Source organism: Achroia grisella, unplaced genomic scaffold (assembly GCF_030625045.1).
Source record: "Achroia grisella isolate CSIRO2021 unplaced genomic scaffold, CSIRO_AGI_Agris_v1 utg780, whole genome shotgun sequence".
Classification (NCBI taxonomy): Eukaryota; Metazoa; Arthropoda; class Insecta; order Lepidoptera; family Pyralidae; genus Achroia; species Achroia grisella.
In genome coordinates this window covers 2,454,446-2,480,886 of record NW_026713020.1, presented here as the reverse complement: position 1 = coordinate 2,480,886, position 26,441 = coordinate 2,454,446, and the positions used below count along the sequence as shown (strand labels likewise).

Genomic DNA, 26,441 nt, shown 5'->3' with positions numbered 1-26,441 from the left:
TTGAATTACTTCACAATTAGCCGAGTTTAATATACAACTTTACAAATATTCTATACGTAAAATAAATAAATATGGCATTCCGATGCTTATAATTCAGGATCAAAGCCCGGGCGTCGACCGCGAACCTTCAATCTAAGGTAACGAGCCCGTACGCCTAAGTAGGTGTGAAACAACTGCAGGAACAAAGGATAGCGCGGTTTCTGCATCGAGATTCCTTTTATAGCTTGCACGATACGTTACTTGGATGCGGACGCCGCTTCTTTATTATGGAAACTCCACACAAGAATTCTCTATATCATGAAGTAGTAGTGATACTTCTTATATATTGTTCTAAAGCATTTTGTTATGGACAATTCCCATAAAAATATATAACCGAATTTCTGCTGTGCAGAAACTTAGGGTACAAATATTTTTCACCGGAAAATATATAGGTAGATTCAAATTTATTATATAAAATTTTTTATTAAGCCATCAAGTGATTATTCGTTATTAAAATTGCAAATATTTCCTGACGGCGAGTTTACGTTTAAACAATATATTGATAACCAAAAATGTAACAGTATATTTAAATACCTACTACAATTCGACATTACATTAAAATTTTAGATTTATTAATGTTTATATAAAAATAGTACTGGACGGCTTTTAGCTTTATACATCAAACAAAAATAAAATATTTTTATCTGTTAAAAAAAGATTACAGATATTTTAGATTTTAGTCTACCTTAATGGTACAAATTCAATTTAAAATCGAGTTTAAGACACTTAATATACTACAACTACTATTAGTAAGGTACATTATCTTGCTACTATTATATTTATTTTAGCTCTTACTTTGAAATTAGATTTATCGAGTAATTACTGTACTCAATAAATCTAATTTCAAAGTAATTCAATTCTTAATTCCCGCTGACTAGATTACTGTCTATAAACTATGTAATTGACGGACTACAAAATAAAATAGCTTACCCTGTGAACAATGTTTAATTCCTCTTAGCTGTATATTAACATATCTACACACAAAAATACAGTCTATTTTTCTATCTCCATATTGAAATCGCTTCAAAATTACTATTCAAAAACAACTTCGTAGCTCCCCGGGGCCATCCGTCTCGACGGGGGTAACGTACGACAAGCCACAGCGCATACTGCGGTCGGCGAGGACTTGCTTTCAAACACAAACTAATAAGTCCTCAAATGTATGCCTCAGTGACGGTATAAAGTACCTCACTATTACCTTACCATACTTAGCTTTTGTTCAAGTTTAGCGACATTTCATTGAGTATTGTAAGCATATATTACCTTGATCTCATTAGAAATAAGATAAAATATTCTTCAGTACTTTAAGCTATAAGTTAAAAAAAATAATTTAAACTCTGACATAAAAATAACTAAATTATTTACCCATATTTATCGCATCTGTTAGGATCGTATAAGGCACTATCTTAAACTAAAAAAATACTCTTATGTGATTTTAAGATAAGTATTTCAGTTAACCTTTTCTCTTGCTAATATTATTTAGCAAGAGTTCATTCGGACAAGTTTTTTATGCTACGATGGTGGCAATCAAGCATACGGCCAAGTGGGAAAACTTGGTTTCTGTTCAGTGTAACATTTTCGTAAATATATATTCTGCCTGAAATTGTTAATCGTATTTCTGTGCAAATTATTAAAGTAGTGCCTTTAAGTAAATACTTATAATAAAAATCATCTATCATGATAATTATATTGTAATAACTTATAAAGCAAAATTTATTGAGTTTTAAATCATGAAAATTCAAGCACATTAAATAATTTACATGCCCATTTGATATCCTCTTAAGCAATATCGAGAAATAAATTACGTAACACCGTTGTAATTGTCTCTTATTTTAAAAGGACTCAAATACTTACCATTGTCAATGATAGCGCGAATTTATCCGACAGGGTTTGTATCATTACGTGATAAAGCACAGAATGAACAGAGATTAAATGCGTAGCTGTTTCTATGTTCATTGTCGCATGCCTAATATGCATCGCATGCCTAATATAATCCTTGTTAATTTAAATCTAACTAAAACAATACTTATTTAAAAGAGCAATACACAAGTTTCTTGCTCATTCTTCTTGTGATTGGTCTGCATTCCGAATGAGCGGTAGAATAAAAAATGTGACTATTCAGAAGTGCTTAAGTTTATTTGAATAAAGATTATTCAATTTTGAATAAAGAGAATTCAAACCAGAAATGTCACATGAACCCACTTTGTAACTGTCATACCTTTACTTCAACAGTTATATACATCTACTATTGGGGTTGTATGGATTTTTTGATTAAAAATGAGATACACGATTTCTACACATCAATGCTACATATCATAGCGAGAATTATCAAAGTTGTCCAGTCTGCTTTATTTACACACAATACCTACTGATACATATCAGGACTACAAATACTCGTGGAAGTCTATATATGACTGAAAATACGTATAATTTATTTTATACTTAATAGGTTACACATTCGAATACGCAAAAAATATCAAGTCGCATCTATTTTATATAAATAAAACCATAGGGTATATATATATATATATACGTACCTATATCAAAAAATACATTTCTTCACACATTTAACACATATATGTGTATAAAAGTAAAAAAACCATTTTTAGTTTTTTTTATAATAGTTTTAATAGTTTTTTGTAGTGTAATAGTTTACAGGTTAGCAAACTGTATGGGAAATGAGTGTGGTATATTTAAATTAACAAGGAAACTGAAAAATCCGTACCAGAATTTATTTTACATTGATTTAGCTGGACGTAAATCTCTATAAAATGAATGCTTCATTAGATAATATCGGAGTATCTGTATATTATGGCACTGATCTTAGTGCTTAAGAAATTTGTAACTTGCGAACCCATTTTTCTTGTAATAGATAAAAATAAGATAAGTAATATAATCCAGATAAAATCTCAATAGCAAATATTAAATTCAATCTAAAAATATTTCATACTATCAATATATTGAACTATCCTTTATATAAATAAGAAACAAACCTCGCATAAAAAGACAATATCACTTACATATGATAATTTTAAGTTTATTTAGATTTCTTTTACTCTCCGAGATTATTTCTCCTCATGCGCCAACTACTCTGTTTTTTGTAAAAATACTCACTTTTCAAAGGTTGTCTAGAAGAGATTAGATTAAGGATAAGTGTAATAAATTAATAAAAACACAATATTTGCATTTTAATCAGCTTTGTTTTTATTTACTCAATGAATATAACAAAAGTTGTTTGTATATGTTAATTTTCAACTTTGTTTATAGTAATAATTCTGTGATGTGAGAAATAAATATCGCGACTGACTTGTTATCATAAACAACAAACAATTACTAATTGGCTCATACTTTTTCCCGTTCCGGACAGGCAAGCCCACTTTCATTGGTAAAGAAACAATTTTGAAGTAAAACGAGATTTTAATACCATAATCATTAATTTCAAATAGGAATAAACTATTGTATTAACTGTATAATAGAAATATGGATAGCTAATATAAATATATAATAATATAGGTAATATAATTTACTAATTTTCACTAGGTAAACTAAACACATATCCATTAGTGCAATAGAAGGAAATTCAAAATAAAATACTATACTAGTGGCAGTCCGGCCAATTTGATAATAGCAGAGCAATGAATGTTGTCTTTGTTTTGTCAATTTTGATTGTAGTGACTGGTGGTGGTGACTCAGAATAAGTCACGAACTCCCTCTGATACTATTCTATTAAAGTAAACAAGATTGATACCATTTTTAATTGTCGTAGATTTTGGGATCCGTCCAGTTAAAGTATGATTACTGTATAATGTTAATTGTCAAGCCAATAAAATGATAGATAATTGTCAAGATAATCAATAAAAGCCAAAAATGAGAAAATTTGATATAGAGATATTGGCAGAATTTGCAACTCGCTTAGTAAAAATAAGTCCTTTACTCTCCTATTTAGTTACGAATGTGTGTGTGCACAGCCTACTAAAAATATGACATGAATATTAACAGTCGGTACTAAAATTAAATTAAATTACATATTACATATTTTAAAACGATACTTAAACAAACATAATTTTTAATATAAGTAGTGCCAGAATTTTAAGAATATTGCAATATCAACATACATACAGGTACATATATTGTATACAGAGTTTATTGCTATAAGGAAAATAAACTACATAACCTCTGCACCGATTTGAGAATTTCTTTCACATTATAGTGCATTATTCCGTGAATGACATTATAGGCTATATATATATTAAAATAAAATATGTTTTTCGGATAAGTCGTACAAGATCACTAGAATCATACACGACTGCTTCATGGCGCTTTTGACGATTGCTAATTGAAAACATGTAAAAATCTAGATGTATTAATTAATTATAGACGCTGACTGTACCAATTGTGTTAGTAGTGGTACCGGAGTTTGAAACCAGTTAGTCGCATAATACCAGAAACGTGACTCACCTGGTTAATGCTAGTTACAAACTCTACCCACAATAGTAGTTGGTAGAACAGATTAAAAAAATATAATAAGTTTAGTAATAGTTCCTGAATTCAGTCATATATTAAAAAATGCAATTAGACATATGACACAGTAATATAGGTTATGTATCAGGAAAACACATAGCCTATATTTTATAATGAAATTTAATGCGGGTGAAACCGCGGGCACAGCTAGTCTCTAAAACATAGTCCAATAAATATAAGCGTCACTTTGAGTTATATTTTTGGAAAAATTATTTATTTTAAGCCAGGACAATACTCTAATTTTCGTGATGGCAAACATTAACATGAGCAAAATGTACATATATATATATGTATATATAAGATACGTAGTATCTTATTTTATTTATATATGTGTATATTTAGTTTACTAATAAATAGTACCTATCTATCTATAATTATATCTAATTAAATATAATTACTCGTAACATTCGTTCTTCTGCATGCTAACTCCTTATAAGTGAAAGTAACACTAATTCTAATCTTACCTAGTACGAGTAGACGAGATAAAAGTAATTATATTTAGGGCATTATTGTATAATGATAAAGTAACAATAAAAAATTGTGTACATTTTTGCGCGTAAATTAAATCAATGACATACACGACAATGATAAGACATGGATATAATATCTATGGAGGATGTCGTAGTGTTGTCGTGATTATATATTGTTGACAGTTGCCACATGTCATCAGATGGGTCGTCAGATCGTTTGCTATTCTAAGAACATTAAAAAGAAATATATTTTGTTCAAATAAATAACCTACTTCTTTTAGCAATTGGTCGACAAACAGTCAAATTCCGAACTTGTTATAAAGTCTTGTTCATTTTTTATAAAATTATTGTACATGATTTATTTTGACCCAAATGTATACTTTCTACGGAACGAGTTAAATCTGGCTGTCCACACACTGAGTGGAGAACACGCTTACCTAGCGGGCTGTTCAAACAATAAGAAATGAGGCTCGGCACGACGTACGAGACGCGGTCGCACACCGCCATAAATTAAACTAGAGAATAACACGAGGTGAAAAAAATAAACGCGACGCAGCGCTCTGTTCAACATTAATCAGAGCTCTGAGAAGGCGTAGAGAATTTATTTTACGATTGTTACAGTGCCGATGAAACGTTAAAAATGCTGTCGGAGCTATATTGAAACATTCGACGCATTGTTCGGGGCCGATTGGGCCGATAACGCACCGTTTCGAAGTGTTACCCCCCCTCTAGCACCTTGTTGATTTTCCAACGTAAACTGTCCGATACTGACCCGCCTGCAACTAGTTTCTTTTTTATTGGTACTGGTTTAGTGTAGAACGGAACGCGACTCCGTATCGATCTTACGATTAAAGCAAGAGATATCATAATCACCGGTCTGTGCGTTTATCGAAAGCATAATCGGAGAGCGGCAATAAATTTGTCTCATTTTAATATCCTAGCGTGTAATATTCAACTATAATAGTTTTGACTTAAACCTCATTAGGCGCAGAAAAACCTTGGAAACAATCGAGTATGGTCACTCAATACAAAAGAGTTCAACGCGATATCACATACAGTATTTCAGTTCATAGTCGTAGTCATGTGATTAATTTATATTTATGTTTGACGTTACGTAAGTAATAAAGATATGTAATAATTGTACATAAGACAATTTATAAAATACATATTACAATTTCTGTGGCTAAAAGCAAATAATAATAAAAATGTATAAATCTACACCGCATAAGGATACAAAAATAATTATACGATGTTTGTAAGATTAATTTTAAATTTTCTGCAATGATTCGACAATGAAAAGCACTGCTTACTGCCATTTTTTCCCTCGCACTCTCTCATATATATTTTACAACATAAATAGACAATATTAACACAAGCATTTATGACACAAATTCAAACGTATGGCCACATCGTATTGCAACTGGCTTCATATAAACACATACAAGTAAAGAAATGGGATACTTGTGCCGGAATTAAGACCAACTATAAATACGGGCGTTAATCTCTCTCGTTAACGTTATGAGACGCAACCTGTTATTTCGTTCTGCTATTACGAAACCAAACAATATCACGTGCTGGTTAATGTATTCAGTGACTCACCGCTCTAACGATCTTCATTGAACGCGAAACAATTTGACGCAAATTATATGCTGTTATAAACAACAATGTTAATTAAGTTGCCTGTACGAGATTAATTTGATTATCAAAATTCTTATTTCAATTATATTTATAAGCGGTTATTATTTCAATGAGCTATTTGTGTCTAGTTTACGTTTCGATATTCAGAGATTGAAATCTAAACCATTGTATATAATTGCGAGGACTATTCTTATGTACTTACTTAATTTATGAAAGTGTAAAATTATGACTGAATCTATCAATGAAGTCAGAATTTAATCAACACGTAACATGTATGTTAATATATATTTACGATTACCTCTCCGATCGTGAAAAACATCATTAAGAAACTAAATAATACTTAAGATCCTTGAATAAAAACAGACTAGTGTAACGTATAGAACAAGGGCAATAATCAATAAGTGAGGCTATCGAGAATTCTAAGTCTGAGTTAAATGTATCTAGCAAAAACAAACAACACGATAATAAGATTTAGTTTTTTTTAATGAATTGTAATAAAATGGTACACCCAACTGTGCTAATATAAAAGTTCACGCAAGGGGAGGGGGGTGGGGGGTGGGGGGCAGTGATATCTGGTGGTGGTGGTAGGATGAGCATGAAGTGTGGTCAGTAGTTCATAATGACAAATTTACTAAAATATTGTAAAAAACAATATTTTCCAGACCGAACGTTGTACGTTGCTAGCAATGGGGTCCTTGTTCCACAATACTAACAATCCCCAAATCCAGTAATTATGTTAGTATTGGCGATAATTGGCATAAATATATTATACATGTATTCAATGTGAAAAGTGTACCTACAGGAGCTACCGATCAGGAATACACGATGTCACGAGGTAGATATAAACTAAAATTCTAGTAATAAAATATAATTACGGAAAAGTTTTAAAATATAACTAACTAATAAAATTTGTATTTATATAAAGTTTAATTTTAGTAGGTAATGTTAAAATTTCTTGTTTATAATTTAAGATAGAATCAACCGGATGCAACGTAAGGGATGTAATGTCGTCTATCTTTTTATTACAGTATGATGACTAAAATTGACCTATGGTTTAAGTAAATTTTATACATCCAACTTTTGTAGAGCAATTTTCAAGTAAATATTGCGGACTGATCTGATTAAAAGCTATTCCGATAAAAAAAAATTAAACCAAAGATAAATACTTGCACAGAAACTACTTTCTTAAATGTTCGTTCAGAAGTTGTACAAAAAATCTTAAAAGTATATATTATACAAACCACACTCGTTTCGTTCAGTTTAATCAAACTGGAACGTTTAATTACTTATCGAGTCACAGTTAGTAAGTCGAGCACAGGCCATCGCTGAGTAACCAATATCGAGACTTATCTATTTTTTTTTTATTTATTTGACAAAATAAACAAAAGCAAAACCAAAAAAATATATCGTAAATAAACAGTTCGAATCATATAATAATCAGATAATAATTATCTTAAAACCTTCTCATATTTGTAAGCCTAAAATAGTCTGTAATAAACTTCTTACATGTTTATAATAGGCATTGACCAAAATGGTGACAAATGTGGTGACTTAAATGGATAGATATTTTCATGTCTGAATACACAGAAAGGAAATGAGATTATAACTATATAATTTTAAAATCGTAAAATTATTTTTTTATAAATTGGCACGGCAACATAACTTACGGCCAATCCGACGGTAAGTGGTAACTGTCAGTACATGAATAACTGGCACTATGGATATCATGTTACCATATGACGTCCGTAATACCCCTCAGGCGATACCATTCCGGAAGTCAAAAATATCATGCCTCTTATTCCCTAATTTCTCTGTCTTTTAACATTCAACCTTTTTCGAACTATTCTAATACTGTTGGTCGCAGCTGGCCTTTACATCATTATCGAACGATAGGGGCTGAGTGCAGATGGCAAACCCGCGGAAAGAGTTAGGGAAAGCCAACTTCTGCCTGACAGATAAGATTTAGTCAGGAGTTAGTTCGAATGTCAGGCCGTCATAATTTGATTGAATTAGACGCGTTGGAGTTGTTAAGGTCGTCGTCTTCGCCGGCGAGGACGGTGTCGTGTGGTGTCGTGACTACTAGAAGGACGGAACGGGTGAACTTGTAGGATTTCGCATCCTGCTACTGAAATACAACTTATAAAACAAATCGCTTCGCGCCAAAATTAGGTGAGACTGTACGGTGAGTTACGTAAAAGGACGACCTTTTACGTAACTCCGACCGTTTAATTTGTCGAGAGACCTAATAATACTTATATAAATACACATTCGTATGTGTGATACGATCTTTTACGTAATCTGCATTGGTAAAATACTGTATTATATATTTTTTTTTATTAAATTCTATTTTTTTTTTATAATAAATATATTCGCGTATTTTTCAATTTTATTCTTTCGATAGAAATAATAAAAACAATAAAACACAGTTTGTTTTTGAAACTTACCAAATCAAAATCATTCGAAACGATAACAAGCATAATTGGTCGCCGCGGGTTTGAACGAGACGGTCGATACTCTATAATGGTTGGAAGTATTTAACGGCGAGATAAAATCTTAACAAAGGTGATTTGGTTAGCCGTCTTGTTTTGGTACTTACAGCCTCCACGTATGCACCTATATACCAATCTAGCGGAAACGTGACCACCATACTGAGGCCTCTCACGCCTTTAACGACCTGTTCTTTATAGTTCCATTGACTAGTACAGCCCGGGGGGAGGTAAAGATCGACTAACATTGGAACCTCGGTAAATGTATTGACCCCAGCTGCGTGCCAGCGCGTCGGTACCTCGTCTATGATATGTAAATGATAATTGGTTTCCGAATAGAAAACATTCTGTTTATGTTGCTATGAATGTTTGGGGGGCAAATGCCGATAATAATTTTAATACGCCCATACAGTCCACTGTGTCTAATTACGTGATAAGAATGTGTTTATTGTATCACTGCCGTGAGACGTACATCCGGTATCATTTAATATTTTAAGAAAACTAGTCAGAAGGTGAAACATATTATTCGTTATGACCCTAATCAAAATAACCAACTAACCGACACCCATACACCGATTGCAATGTAACAATAGAATGTGGTATTATTTTGTTATATCTTGCCAAGCAATTGAGTATCAAATTTATTAAAATTTTTGTTAATGATAATAATAACCCTAGACAATCCCCATAGAGCCATCTAGTCTTGAACTAAGCAGAGCTTGTGTTATGGCTACTGGTCAACTGTTAGAAATACGAACATATTTTTTTCGTAAATTCATAGACAACTAATCATACATACATACCTAATCATACTCATGAATACAAATGTTTAGATCATGCAAGGAATTGAATCTACGACTATGAGAAACAGAGCGTTGTCCTAAACCGCTAGACCACTGAGGTCATCAACAATTATCTAGAGACAACGACAAAAAAGGCAAAAAAATAGGAATTAAAACTTAATATGCGAGTTTTAAACAAAACCGACGATTGTCATCACTCACATTATCAAAAAAAGAATTCGCTGACATTGCTGGCACAGCAATTTTTTGTCCCAAACGACGAAGCATGCATCATTATTCTGCACAGGTTTACTCATTAATGGTCCGTTTTATTTGCTCTTATTTAATTTAGTATTTATTCAATCTGCCCCAAGGGCGAAACGCTCTCTACTGTTCTTATTTCGTTTGCACCTTTTGTGACAGGCTCATTGAGTGTGAGGTGTCGGGATGTGTTCATGCGGCGGCTCAGTTTACATGTTCAGCTCCGGCGCTTTTCATCGCACACAAAGCGTAATTGAATCCCACAGAATCCTACGCAGAATGTAAGATTTAATAGGGCATTTAAACACTGGCATTGGCCATTGTGAATTCGTTTTGTATGCGATTATTCATTGCACACCATGGCTCAGCGCGCTTTCCACGAAAGCCTAATGCGTTAATCTCTATGGTATGATATGTATGGGATTTATGAAATTCACTAAATTCTAACACTACATTTAGACACTCAGGCCTCAAACGTCTATACCTTACTGTTTAGCGAGTTTCAATGTTTTAATCAAATCAAAAATACACACTAAAGTTCAGTACAAAAACTAGCATTAATTCTCAGTTAAACCTATGACAGTGGTGTTGGCGTACCATAGACCCTCAGGCATTTAGAGCCGTTCGTAGTTGTATAAATTTAACTGGACGTCAGAACAGCTTAGTACTGGTGTAACAACGAATAGGAACTAAATGTATGGAGTTGAGCAGCGCCGATTTAAGATGACCTACAGTACCCCTGTCATTACCTCAACAATGTGAGCATCCTAAGAGTCGCGTTTCAGAATCGGAGTTCTTGTATAGATGGGCGCGTCAGTCAGCTCATAAAATTGAAAATGGATCCTCGTAAATCGGCAATATTGAGGCGAGTCGCAAATTGCAACGCGTACGCGGCCGCGCATTCGCCGTCTTGATCACTGAGGTTCTCAGCATTTATACGTTCTCTTTAGAAACACCATAAACACTTATACTATGAAACAATAAAAAGGTAAATAGCAATCTACACTATACTATATTTTTCTTTGGAAGTGTTGATACATTATAATATATTATAGGATAATTTAACATAAATTAAACAATCCATTTACTGTACAATAAAATTCTTTACGAGATGAAAATTAATTTTAACTAGAAACTAAAAGTAATAATCCTTTAAGCAATAACTTAACAATAATGTAACTTTTAACGTTTTGTTGTTTTACAATAAAGTCGTAAATTCAAAAATGAGAATTATATATATGTTGGATACTAGATATATTTTACATTCAGACATCGTGTAACGTTATACGTCTGTGGAAGCTCTTAGTGGGCGGTGTATAAATTAACTTGTCATAAAAGGTTAATGTGTGGCTGCGATAGAAAACACATATCCTACTGTTTCTGTGCATCGAACGAGTCGTAAATCTAAAATACTTGGAAGACGATGCATATGTCAACTATAAAAACGCAATATCATACATCGATCAGGTGGTACAGCACCCCAACAATGGTCCAGCTATTGTAGAGTGCTATCTAATCGTAATGAATATAAATTTTCAGATGACATTTACGATCGCTGCGCTCCGTGATACGGCATCTATATAAACGTGTTAGATACAAGTTTTAATGCACGCACACATTGCCGTGATCCACAATAAAATACAAGATATAGCACAGCACTGTATCAATTTGTAGCATCGAAGGCGTGAAACGAGAGTTATCTTTACATTTATCAACAAATATTGTTAGGAGTAAATGTTACGAGCGAGTAAACTATTGTAAATGTTATGTGGAGATAATAAGTTGTGTAATTCAAAATCAGTACAGATGAAACTAATCTCTCAGCATATTTCTGCTGTAAATCAATAGAGTAGGACTTTTCTAATTATAGGTCGTGTTCGGATGGTGCAAAGCAACCCGTATAACTTTAACAACCAAAATAATAATAATAATAATAACGCTGGACAATTCATATAGCATCATCTAGTCCCAACCTAAGTAAAGCTTGTGTTATGGGTACTAGATAAGTGATATAAATACTTAGTTTTTTTATAGATACATATATAATATAGGTAGAGTATACACAGACCGATACAAACAATCATATTCATTAATACCAAAGTTTGCATCTTGCGAGTAATCCAGCCCACGACCATCGGAAGTAAAGCCGTATGCAAAGCCGCTGGACCACCGAGACCGTCACATTACTTCTCAGGAATATGATCATTAGAAAGTATGAAAATCTTCACAGTACACAAAAACATGAAGTTAATACATAGGGCTCCATTTTCCTGTTCGTATCTGTCTTTGTAGTTATTTACAACTTTTTATTAGATGAACCGTTAATTTATCATTTTTACCGATATAAAAAAGGCCAGGTGTCTAACACAATATTATGATGTTTCATAATATACATATACGGAAATACCGATATTTACCTATTTTTTTACGTTATATATGTTTATAAAACTTCTAATATATATCTATTGTTTATTCTATATATTAAGGAAACATGGATAGGGAAAGTATTTCAGTTTGGCTTCTCCTTAATAACATATAACAATTTTAAAGATAGAAATTTCCAATATAAACAATGCTTTTATATGCAAGTACCTACTGTCACCAAACAAATAATGAACGATGATTAATTTCGAATAATGGTTTATTGTAAGTAAGTTGTGAGAGGATAACTCTAACAGTTTGTTAGAGAGTTGAATATCTTTTTTGTTGTGCCTAATTTAATAATCTAATTTGTGTACATTAAGCATAAAAAATATCTCGTTTTTTATTTCAATATGGTTCATTATACTAAAACAAATAGAACAAAATCCAGTAAAAACAAATTTCATCGCTATAGTGGTATTTGAAAAGAGCAATAAAACTAACAACAGTTATCTTTAAAACAACGACCTTTTGGCATGAAGCACGCGAGAGTATCATCGTTGCTTTAAACGATTTTAAGTGGATACTATGTTTAGCTTTTGAGAGTAATATTAAAGATTACCATCTTATCATACAGAACAGCCCCAGTCTTGAAATATTAAAAAGTACTTATCTGTTTTAAAACACGTGGAGTACTCGTATATGAGTAGGCGCTAATACCTAACATTGTCAAGTGGTGAGTCTGTATCTGTGTTTTACATTTATATATCTAAGTATGTTTAGTAAAATTGACCTAAGAGATTTCAGATACGTTCTCTTACTATATGTCATTACTGCAATATAAAGTTCAGAAGAAAAAAAGGCATTAAATAAATATATTGTATGTCGGTAATATAACCTAAAAATGTACTTGTAGGTTACTTCAAAGCTCTTTTGCATCAAAAAAGTAAATACAATACGACAGAAGACTCAAAAGGAAGAAAACATCTGTTATAGGAAATCGTGTCGCAAAACAAATCTAACAATACCCGATTATATAAAATCGGTTCTAGTTGTCACTATGAGGATACTCATTCAATCAGAAAGCACCAGGTAATCAAATAAAAATAAATGATATACATATTATCGGCTTTGCTTTCGACAGTAAAGCAAGCAAAACGGGTGAATTATTTATCACAATGACATCGGCTGGCATATAATTTGCCATGCACGCGGCGGCACGGCCATTATGTTCTTCGGCGATTCATTCTATATAATGAGAAGCGGTGCTACCGACCATTCTTTCACACCGACTGAACGTTCAAACTGCTGCGTGAACGCGGTAAAATTGTTATGCGTACTAGTTTTTTCTTTTTTGTATCTAAATAGAGAACGAAAACGTGTTACGAGAAGTCCAGTAAAATAATCGCTCAGACTCATAACGTTCATAGTGCACCACTGTTGCAAGACACATACAAATAGCTCGTATTTAACTTTAATTTCAGTAAATACCTATTTAAAATAGGGAAATGTAATTCTAAATACACTGTATAGTTCTTATTACAGATGTATAGAATAGTGTATGTATTATTGACTTCAGCGTTCTACTTATTTTTTGTATTAGGAAGATATTCCATTGGCTTTACCTAATCCAATATAATATATAGGATTACAATAACAACAGGACAACATGTAACAAAATGATGATGACAAATCAATCATTGAAGATTAATTTCCTCCATATTTCTATACGTATATTAAGATTTCATGATTCCAAACAGAATTATCTAAAAGCAAAATATATATCTAAAAAAAGTTTGCGAACAACCATTACCTATTACGAGCCACTTCATTAAATATATTTATTGAATATATTATTAGTGATTCATGTAGCAACATTAACATATTATAATCTAGTGTTAACATCACAGATTAAAAAATCTCTTAAAGTGGTATTCGGATAAAATAATTATAATATAATCAATTAATAATTAAAAAAAAAAAATATGTGCTGGTATTTTTTTATACTACTGCGGTGGCAAACAATCCTGCGGTCCATCCGATGGTCAATGGTTAAAAGAATACAACATGATAATTTTCAAGAAAGATACGGGTATGTTAAGGTTTTATAAGGTTCGGCATCGTGTATTTAGTGTTTCATGCCTATGGACGCCTAAAACGTTGCGTATTCTCTTCAGAAAACTTCGGCAGGCAGTTCATTCCACAATCTAAGTGCACACGGGAGGAAGCTCCTCTGAAACCGCACTATCCGAGTGCCACTTAAGTTACAGCGTGTTGAAATTCTCTGTCGAAGCAAACGCTGCGATGGTAATAGAGCCGTGGGTATCATAGTGAACAATTTTTCAGAACACAGTCCGTTGTATATTCGGTAGAATACACAAAGCGATGCGAGTCTCGCTTCAAGCTAAGTAATTCGTTATCGCCTAAGAGATCGCGATCATCGACAATTCTCACAGCACGTCTCTGAACAAAGTCAAAAGGACCGAACAAGTATCCAGGTGCTACTGCCCAAAGATGACAGCAATACTCCATATGTAGGCGAACCTGTGACTTATATAAAAAAAATTCTGGTCAGCACCAATGTATCGCCTCCATACTGAGAACTCAGAGTTTATTCAACGCCGGCCTGACTTTTTCTTCGAGGTGAACTCAACCGTGCTAGAGATGTAGACACCGACATCCCCAATACTCTTAAAGATGGTGATGGACATGTTCTCGAATTGTGGAGCCACAGAAAATGGGATTGTCTACATAATTAATCGTTTTATAATGAACGGTTTCTTGACAATCCTCATTCTTCATCGTTACATATTTTTTTTCTAACTATTCAACAAATTAAATTTAGTTTATCTACATTAATTTTAATATGAATAAATATAAAACATATATATATATATATATATTATTGAGGCTCTGATATTAAAAACTTTTAATTCATATTTAATAAATACATTTTGATTTTAAAAGATAGACCAACCTACAACCAGATAATATATAAATGACCACAGTTTATAAAATAAAAATATAGTTATCATATTGATTATGCTAAACTAAGTTCAAGAATCTGACACCATCAACTTTGAAAAGCTATAAAACATTATACTAATTTTAAATCAGAAGGAAGTCGGTGCAAACAAGACAGTCATAATCGATATGAGCACGCAATCCTCTTATATTAGATTTGAATATAGGATCGCATTATAATAAAATAATAATTATCCGGTAAATTTTTAAAGGTAAATCAAACATATTCCAATATTTATAAGGCTTAACGACGGTCGATTTTGAATGGCCGTTCGGACAGCTAATTAAGACGGCAATCAAACGGAACAAAACTCTTTTGATGTTTAGTAAACGTAGATCATTGACATCAATAATAACAACCCATTTCATATAGGTAGTTCACTAATAAAAAAAAACATCAAATGGAATTCTAATAATTAGTGATAGGTTAGTTCTCTCATTCACTATATTTTCTTTAAACAGATTCAATAACTTGCTATAACTCTTTGAGCTATAAGTACAATATTGTATAATATTACTGCAATTTTCGCTTAAAATGTTAACTGTTAACAAATACTAACAATTACTATTAATAAATGTTACATTACTTAAAATATAACATAACGTAAATATTTTTATTCTGATTGTTTATTGCTGTATAATCCTAATTCGAGCACTACACTTTGTGTTATGTATCATCATCATCAACCCACTGCAGTCCACTGTTGGACATAGGCTGTATATATGATAACATTAAAATTAAAATCATAGTAAATACAACGGACACATGCAACATAGCAAATAGAGATTGAAGCGAATAACGGCACTGCGAATAACATTATACATAGCGGACAAAAAATTAACATACCATGTAGCCACATGATAAATTGTTGGTAAAATATAGTGAACTATGACATACGTTTGTACTATTACTGACGCGTCAGTACAACATTTCAGACTATGCATATTGGCCCAGACGGACAGCTTACAAAACAAAAATGACGTTTCATTGATGTATTGGATAAAGTTGCTCTAGACCGTTAGCTAGTTAACAAAACTATAAACGGCTATTAATCATGCAGTAATACTCGTAGCTATCTCTTTTTGGAATTAAGTATTTGGATATAGATGGAGATATATATGTTTGGAGAACTTACAAATATTAACCATATATTTAATATTTATTTATTATTACATACTGGTATATATATCATATCACATAGTCATATGCGTGGGTACCTCAGTTTCACCTACAAATTTCAGCCGTCACGAAGCTTGCTTAGCTGTTTTTCATTTTAGATTATTTTACTGTCTAATTTCACAAAATTATAGAAAACAGGTATGATATATATATACCTTAGTCCTCCGGAGTGCAATGCATGAGCGGGATGACGTGCGTTACATGTCCGTCTGCTGCTTAAGCATATAGGGACCGTTACCACGTACTATAAGGTTTTAAAATTAAAAACGGGACAACATATTAGGTCACACATCTTAAATGCAGCCACACCAGCAGACTTATGAGTCCTCTTAAGTTTGAAATTTCACTTATTGTCTATTTGCTCAGAAGAAAATAATAATAATAACTCAGGACAACTCCCATAGTGCCATCTAGTCCGAGTCTAAGCAGAATGACAAAATGTCAACTGTACATATCATCCAAATTAAAAATTAATTATACATACTGGTGCCACCGAAAACCACCGGCATGTTCGCATAGGACTTACTATAAAGTTGAGTGGATCGATGATATATGCAAAATTTATTTTCGTTGATTTTATTTTTTTTACTTTATTGTATTTATTACATAAGCACATCTAAAATCTAAAATATTTTAGAATTCTTTCATAATTAGTATATATAATACAGCTACTCGCCCCGGCTTCGCCTGAGTGTACATGTATTACTATTATATATAAACCTTCTTCTAGAATCACTCTATCTACTAAAAAAACCGGTTCGAAATCCGTTGCGTAGTATTAAAGATTTAAGCATACATAGGGACAGACTGCGACAGTGACTTTATTTCATACTATGTAATAATATTGTAAAAGATAACTGAAATACAACAAGAAGAGATTACGAACAAACGGAAAAACTTTTAAACTAAAAGTAACAGAAAGTTGTAATTTAAACAACTAACGATATAAGCATTAACAGGTTAAGATAATAATTATGATAAAAATATCAATATACGATAGTTATTTTACTGATAACCTACGGAGCTCTCGACCCTGAGATTAAGCAAAACGGGCTCAAGACGCTTTACACGCTCATATCACAATATTTGCATGCAAATGGCCATACATTATAGAGATAAAGCATACAATGTGAAGTTGATAAATGTATTGGAGTAAATTATTTAATTCTATTCCAAATTAAAAGAACATTGGAGGAGCAAGCCGGTCTTAATAAAAGGTTACCTATTTGTTCCATCCTTTTGTATTGAGACTATCAATAAAGTTGAACGACCGTAACGGAGTATATACGTGTCGATGGGAAAATATCAAACGCAAAAGGGTGACGAAATTTACTGTGAACCAGGCATTGGCACCATTAAGCCAATTCGCTAGCCAATAAGGTGGACACTTGACGTATGCCTTTCCATTACGTTAGCGCACAAGAAATACATCACAGCCGGGCTTAATCAAAGACGCGAAGAAACCGCCCAAGATTAATATGAAGACAGAGGGGAAGCAAGCACAAAATTAGGAGTCGGGTACATATAATACAAATTAAGTCGATGACTGGAAAGAATACCAAACTATTCAACTCCATAATACACTAACAGGTGACCAGTATTGCGTGACAATAGATAGAAATAATTGGACTGCACAGTAAAGAAAATCAGCTCAGTGTATTTGAAGCCATGGCATATGATAGAGCAGCATACTAGTGTAATCTCTCGGATTAGTATAGTTTATTATTGGTGTTTCGATCACCAATACAAACAAGATGTCTGTCTTGGATGGAGTAGGCCGAGACATTGCCAATTCGACGTCATGACATGTAACGCAACACTTGACATGTTGAAATCTTGAAACAAGATAGTTTTTTTGTTAAAATTGTGCAATTTTAGTTATAGCCCAAGAGCCCACGACTGCCAGACATACGTCATTTTAATAAACGTGAAAGTTCTTGTATGTGTGTCCCCAACACAGGTAAGAACGATCCCCAAATATGAAACTTGGATCATGGTTCCTTTGGCAGGTACCAGGTAAGAAAGGTGTAAAAAAAATCATACCAAATTCGTCATTTTAAGAAACTCCATATTTTCATATATTATTCGTAGCACTATTATAACTTGCGCTGCTCATTGCCAGACACGTAGTGTGGTTCCAACCCCCCGCCGGACCCCCCTAAACTATACTATTTTATAAATAAACTTACGTCATTTTAATAAAGCTGAAATTTATATATATTATTGAGAGTTCTCTCAAACTGAGTTTCCTAAATTGCCAGACAGTTTTCTTGGTTCCTTATCCTACCAGACTCATTGAAACCGTATATTGGGTAACAACGGTGTATACAATTTCATATCAAATTCGTTATTTTAAGATGCTCCATTTTTTCACATATTGCTCGTAACTGTATTATAACTTGCTCTGCTCGTTGTCGAACCAATAAAACTGTCTGGCAATTTAGGAAACTCAGTTTAATAGTTCTCTCAATAACATATATAAAGTTCAGCTTTATTAAAATAACGTAAATTTATTTATAAAATAGTATAGTTTGGGGGGTCCGGCGGGGGTTGGAACCACACTAAGGGTCTGGCAACGAGCAGAGCAAGTTATAATACTGTTACGAGCAATATGTGAAAAAATGGAGCATCTTAAAATAACGAATTTGATATGAAATTGTATACACCGTTGTTACCCAATATACGGTTTCAATGAGTTTGGTAGGATAAGGAACCAAGAAAACTGTCTGGCAATTTAAGAAACTCAGTTTAATAGTTCTCTCAATAATATATATAAAGTTCAGCTTTATTAAAATGACGTAAGTTTATTTATAAAATAGTATAGTTTAGAGGGGTCCGGCGGGGGGTTGGAACCACACTAAGGGTCTGGCAATGAGCAGAGCAAGTTAAATACTGTTACGAGCAATATGTGAAAAAATGGAGCATCTTAAAATAACGAATTTGACATGAAATTGTATACACCGTTGTTACCCAATATACGGTTTCAATGAGTTTGGTATGATAAGGAACCAAGAAAACTGTCTGGCAATTTAGGAAACTCAGTTTGAGAGAACTCTCAATAATATACATAAATTTGAGCTTTATTAAAATGACGTAAGTTTATTTCTAAAATAGTATAGTTTAGGGGGGTCCGGCGGGGGGTTGGAACCACACTACGTGTCTGGCAATGAGCAGCGCAAGTTATAATAATGCTACGAACAATATGTGAAAAAATGGAGCATCTTAAAATAACGAATTTGATATGAAATTGTATACACCGTTGTTACCCAATATACGGTTTCAATGAGTCTGGTAGGATAAGGAGCCAAGAAAACTGTCTGGCAATTTAGAAAACTCAGTTTGAGAGAACTCTCAATAATATATACAAATTTCAGCTTTATTAAAATGACGTAAGTTTATTTATAAAATAGTATAGTTTAGGGGGGCCCGGCGGGGGGTTGGAACCACACTAAGGGTCTGGCAATGAGCAGAGCAAGTTATAATACTGTTACGAGGAATATGTGAAAAAATGGAGCATCTTAAAATAACGAATTTGATATGAAATTGTATACACCGTTGTTACCCAATATACGGTTTCAATGAGTCTGGTATGATAAGGAACCAAGAAAACTGTCTGGCAATTTAGGAAACTCAGTTTGAGAGAACTCTCAATAATATATATAAATTTCAACTTTATTAAAATGACGTAAGTTTATTTCTAAAATAGTATAGTTTAGGGGGGTCCGGCGGGGGGTTGGAACCACACTACGTGTCTGGCAATGAGCAGCGCAAGTTATAATAATGCTACGAACAACATATGAAAATATGGAGTTTCTTAAAATAACGAATTTGATATGAATTTTTTTACACCTTTGTTACCTGGTACCTGCCAAAGGAACCACGATCCAGGTTTCATGTTTGGGGATCGTTCTTTCCTGTGTTGAGGACACACATACAAGAACTTTCACGTTTACTAAAATGACGTATGTCTGGCAGTCGTGGGCTCTTGCTCTATTAGGTTTACGAGATATTTAAGTATTTTTTTTTTAAATTTCACGTGGCTGAAGCACAGCTAGTAAATTACATATTTAAGTTATGATTTTTTCTAACAACCTTAGATATTTTTACGAAAAAAAAAACATAAACATAGATTTATTTGAACTTTATATTATTTTTTTATTTAACTACATACTATCAGAGCATATAAATTAAAGTCAAAATCATTATTACATTGTATAAAACAAAGTCGCTATCGCTGTCTATCCGTCCCAATGTATGCTTTTAATTTGTAAAACTACGCAACGGATTTTGAAGCGGTCTTTTTAATAGATAGAGTGATTCAAGAGTTTATATATATAATACATGTATACCCGTACGAAGGTGTGGTTAGCTAGTGCATAATAAATTAAGATAAAGTAGCATTTATATAATGACATACATACAGACTATATACTAACTAGGTATAACGCAACATGATACTGTAATAACTTCATGTTCTTCAATTCTACATATTATGTTAAAAAATTGGTAATAATATAACCCTACATAAAATTATTGCCCAAGGCAACACAACAAAGAGTTACTAAAGTATAGTAAACAGTATAATTGAATTGCAGCAAGTAAGTAAATTTTAAAATTAAGAATTTTTGTCCCAAATGTGTCCAAAGTGGGTGGAGCATAAAGTGCTGTTTTAAGGAAGTGCCACCGTAACTCCTGTTCATAATTGATTTATCGCACGGTTGCGGCACTTTCGCAGAAAAAAAAGGTAAAACTTTCTTCATAGCAAGGCAGATGAGAGCAAGGGAAGGGTTAATTAAAACGAATGGACGGTCATCCACGAGCAGAATGTCGAAGTTTAGCGGATCACCAATTTCAATGCTTTAATATTGTTACAAACTCAGCTCCGCGTTTCTTTAATTAAAATTAACGACGCAAAACTTTGACAGTCAAACGAATTATTAGTACAGAACCCAACTTTTAATTAGTTCGCCTTCTTCCAGCGATACTTTTGTGCATTTACTTGTTTGAAGTAATTTAAATTAATTTGAATTCTTTCGTTTGGATAAAGATCTTGACTTTTTTCTTAACACAGCTGATTCCTCATATCTTTAAAGAAAACTTCCATTATAATTTTCATTTCGTTCCACGTGAACGGAAGAATTTTTCATTAAAATCTAATAGGTTTTGAAAATAATAAAATAAATTGTGGACGAAGAAAAAATCTGACAGAGAGCATAAAGTGTTCCCCATCAAAATATTCTTCACACTACAAAAATCGGTTGGATACAATTTGCTCGCTTATGCCGGATATAATAAGTTGAAATGTGATATGTTCTGAAATTAAAGATTTCACGCCAGTAGCCACCCATGAACCAAATAGTGATAATCTTTGACAGCTACAGCTCTATCTACTCTATTATACAATACAGCTCTATCAAATCAAGCATATATAATTATAATTACTAAAACTCCGTACAACATTATGATAAAATGTATACAGGAGGAGATATATTCAAATACTCCTCGTATTTGTTTTATTTTAATTATATTATAGTACACTGTAGTAGAATATGAAATCATTGTATTTAATGATAATTAAACACAGATTCGCTAATTTTTACTAAAAATATCAATGAAATGTATATTTTATTTCAATGTGAACATAGCATAATAAGTATTGTTACGTTATATTGTGGTACCTCGATAACCGAAAACCGAAGCCGAAGTATAATATATACATAAGTATATTCTTCTTGACACACATAAAATATTTACATAGCTGATATAAAGCCTGATATCATAAAAAATATTATCAGTTCAACGTCACACAGAACTGAGTATGTATACGGCGGTGAATTGTACTAATATGCAGTAAATTATACACATTATTATAGAAAAAAGATTTAAATGAAGTTCCCGTTCTCCAACCCAAACACAGCTTGGAGGATTAGATACACAGGTGACTTTTAAGTCAACCTCGTTGATTGATGTTCACGTACAGGAAAGTTAATTTAAGCATAAATTAAATCCATAATCTAGATCCATGCGCTTAAACATTAAGAGAAATAATAATATGTTTAAGCAACTACAATAGGTGCTACAAACAGTCCCCTTTGTCAGTGCTGCTTTGAAGCCGAAGAAACGGCTGCTCACGTAAACTTGGAATGTGTAGCTATAGCCACACAGCCGGTGAATCTCACCGTCCCGAGGATTTGTTTGCTCATGAAGCCTGTAAAGACACCTGAAGACTTCTGCGTTTTTGGGGGGAGCTTGTCTGGAGCACTTTAGTACGCTCAACCCTATAATACGTAGGTACAACTGCCCGGATGAGTGGCTTATTGCGGAAAATGGAGTCCAATTTACATTACATTACATATTTGAGCAACTATAAATTCAGCATGTTCAAGTATATATTGTAAATCAGAATTGGTAATTAACTTCAAAGAAACGATAATTCGTACGTCATGAATCTGACATTATCTAGGTGGTATTAGATGAAACAGATCTCATGTGTAATACACACAAGCCACTGTGTTGATAAAATCAAAGGATACGGACCAAAAGGGGTAATTAATTACGATAACAGGTTAAAAGCCAATCAGCAAGAAAGTTACTGACAAATGCACGCCGTCTTGAATTAATGTTATCTTTGATATTATACCTACATTAAAATAACATTATTATACACAAATATAATATTATTCACATCACTCAAATTATTATTGGGTTATACAGTAAATAAATATACTTAATAATTAAATATGCTTACTAAAAATATAATAATTAAAAAATCTATACTTTCGTTTAAGACTCATATAATTTATAAAATAAGATGCGTTTATAGCCTTATTTTATTTGTTCAGATTTTATTGGCTTATCGTTTTTGAGAAGAGAATACGGTAAAACATTAAAAAGAGGATGAGAATAGCGTTATTAGAGATAGAGAGTGGACTGAAAGATCATGTAGTGGCAGAATTAGAAAGTAAATGTTGGTTTGGTTATTTGAAATAGATTTGGGCTTTGGTTTTTATTGCTACCACTTCCCATGGAATATGACTTGAAAATAGATAAATAAGTCGAGATGAAAATATTTTATTAACAATTTGCTTTGTGGTAAATGGTTTATATATTCAAAATTAGTATAGCAATAGTCACTTGCCTCTTGTTATACTGAGAAATTTAATTTTTATTATATTGAGAAAAGTAATTTTCTTTCCAATTTGACAACTTTTAGGCGTATTTATATACGCCTTAAAGTTGTCAAATTGGAAAGAAAATTCCTTATGGAAGACATATTTGTTAATAAATAAACTAGGTCATGCTTAAACTACAAAATCATAGTCTCATTTTAGTTCACTACTACTACTATATGGATATTATTTAAAAACTTAAAATTGTCACAGTACGTCATCCGTTACATGTGCATTGGTCCGCATATTCACACCTCGTGAAGCCCCGGGGAGTGTGAAACCGGTCACTGGACCCCACGATGGTTTAAGGTGTCTTTTAATTTGAGCACTCGCTGCTTCGGCGCCTACGCTCTCCGACGTAAACAAATCGTGAGATGAGATCAATGAATATTAAGCAACCTCCGAAACAATTTCCAGCGCCATCACAGAGATAAAATAAATATTTCTCTCCAAATATACACGGGGAAAGAAACACTGATTGCTTCATAAATTGTCAAATGCTGCCATATGCCAATGAGTTTCGGCGATCGTCTCGAAAAATAATCAATAACGCCAGGCAAATTGGCGAATAAATAAAAAAGGGTTTTAATGTATTCCAGAGATTGCTTTACGATGCTAATTAAGATGAATGTGACATTGTCTGAACCCCAAATATAGTTAAGTTGGCAATTACAGTCAAAGTCAACAACAAACATGTTCAAACAGTCAAGTTTTGCCAGATATCATATTAATTTACAACTAAAAACTTACTATTACGTGAAAATAAAAAGTATTTACTATATTATGAATATACTATTTTATGGTAACAATATACACTTTTTTTGAAAATTCAACATATACTCTACGAGATAAGACCAATATGTTTTTCCTAAAAAGCAAACATTTGTGATTGTTTCTGATATATCCGTGTACGTATTCTAGATTCCAGATATATTGCGGTAAATAATGGTTATTGACATATAACTTTCTTTAGAACAAGAATATACATCTGATTTAGAAACCTTAAGGCTTAGGTATTAAGATTTTATTGTTGTTGATCTGATAAAAATATGGGAGGGAATATAAACACATATTTTTAATTAACAACTCTGGGCGGAAGATCGTTTAATTTTTACAACAAATTCTATAATATGTCACTTAATAGATACAGGATACTATGAGTGAGAATTATTAATTCCGTAATTTGTACGATGGATGTTAAATAAACCGAGGCAGAACATTTACCGTTAGCGAAACGTATATCGAACTTGACAAATTGCTTACGCTCCTAATATTCAGACACGTCGGTAACGGAGTAGACAGACTGTTATCGCTCCCTACATCTAAGCTGTTTAGATGTGAAGATAACGTGATCCAGTGAAGTGAGAAACGCGGAGATCCGCTACCGCTGCAACAGATCAGAAATTATTAACACTGAATGTCGCATGCAGCAATATGTGTAATTTAAGTTAACTTATATAATTAATTACACTGAAGAATCAGCAGTCTATTCGAATATTAAATGTAACGTCATCAAAAGAGATTAAAATGCTATATATTTTTTACCCGATTTTAGAATTTAGTTTTTCGAGTGGATGTTTTTGTGGATACAATTGCAACATTGATAAACCTCTCTGATTTATTTTTAAAAATGTTGTTATAATTGAATTGTCTTATAGTAAGGGTAGGACCATATTAAATCAAATATAATTAGCAGTAATAATAATAAAAGTAACAATTTAAAAATGTTGTTTTTTGTAAAAGAGAATTATAAGTTTATTTATATAATAAATACAGCAGCTATAAACATGTCTCACTATTAAAGATTTAACCTAAGGCAAACGTCAATAATAATCAAGATTTCAATTCAAAGATTTTGAATTAACAGATTTAATATCCCCAAATTCGCGTCTACGAAACATGATACATTATTATATGAGATCATTAAAAAGAAATTGTAACCACATTATCTAAACCTACATATCAGTTCATGATCTTAATTAATTTGAAATATTACAAGCACAATTTCACGATCAAACAACAATTTACAATAAAGTCCATGGACGGATCATATTGCCATATACAGACTATGTAATGGGCGAGGGGCATAATAAAGAAGTATTTACGGTGTTATAACTTATTTTTATTGGACGTGTTAAAGCGAAGCACTGTCCGATGGAAACTAGTTCACTAAAGCGCTGAGCACAAACGATGCTTATAGCGTCGACGACTAACCGGCGACTCCAATGTCACATCGCGTTTTAGCGACTTAACCACATTTTATTTTTCTCGAAATCTTTCAATTCTGAAATTATTTGGATCGTTGCATATTTCGCATAATGGTGATGGTTCTTAAGGCGAGTGTAGCGAGCGGTCAAATTCTTAAAAAGTGAAGATGTGGCTAAATAATTTACATGATCTTTAAAAAATCAGTCGTTGATACTAAACTCCTTGAGTCTGCTATGGCCCTAACAAATATTCATGGCGGTCGCAGTTGGTCATGTCGCACGTCGCACATCAATACGGGAAGC

General features: G+C 32.6%; 1 protein-coding gene across 1 annotated transcript in view; it reads right to left on the bottom strand.

Moving 5' to 3' along the window:
- The window catches only part of LOC131850979 (lysine-specific histone demethylase 1A), a 326,513-nt gene that overhangs the window by 172,034 nt on the left and 128,038 nt on the right, over positions 1 to 26,441 (bottom strand). The window lies entirely within an intron of this gene.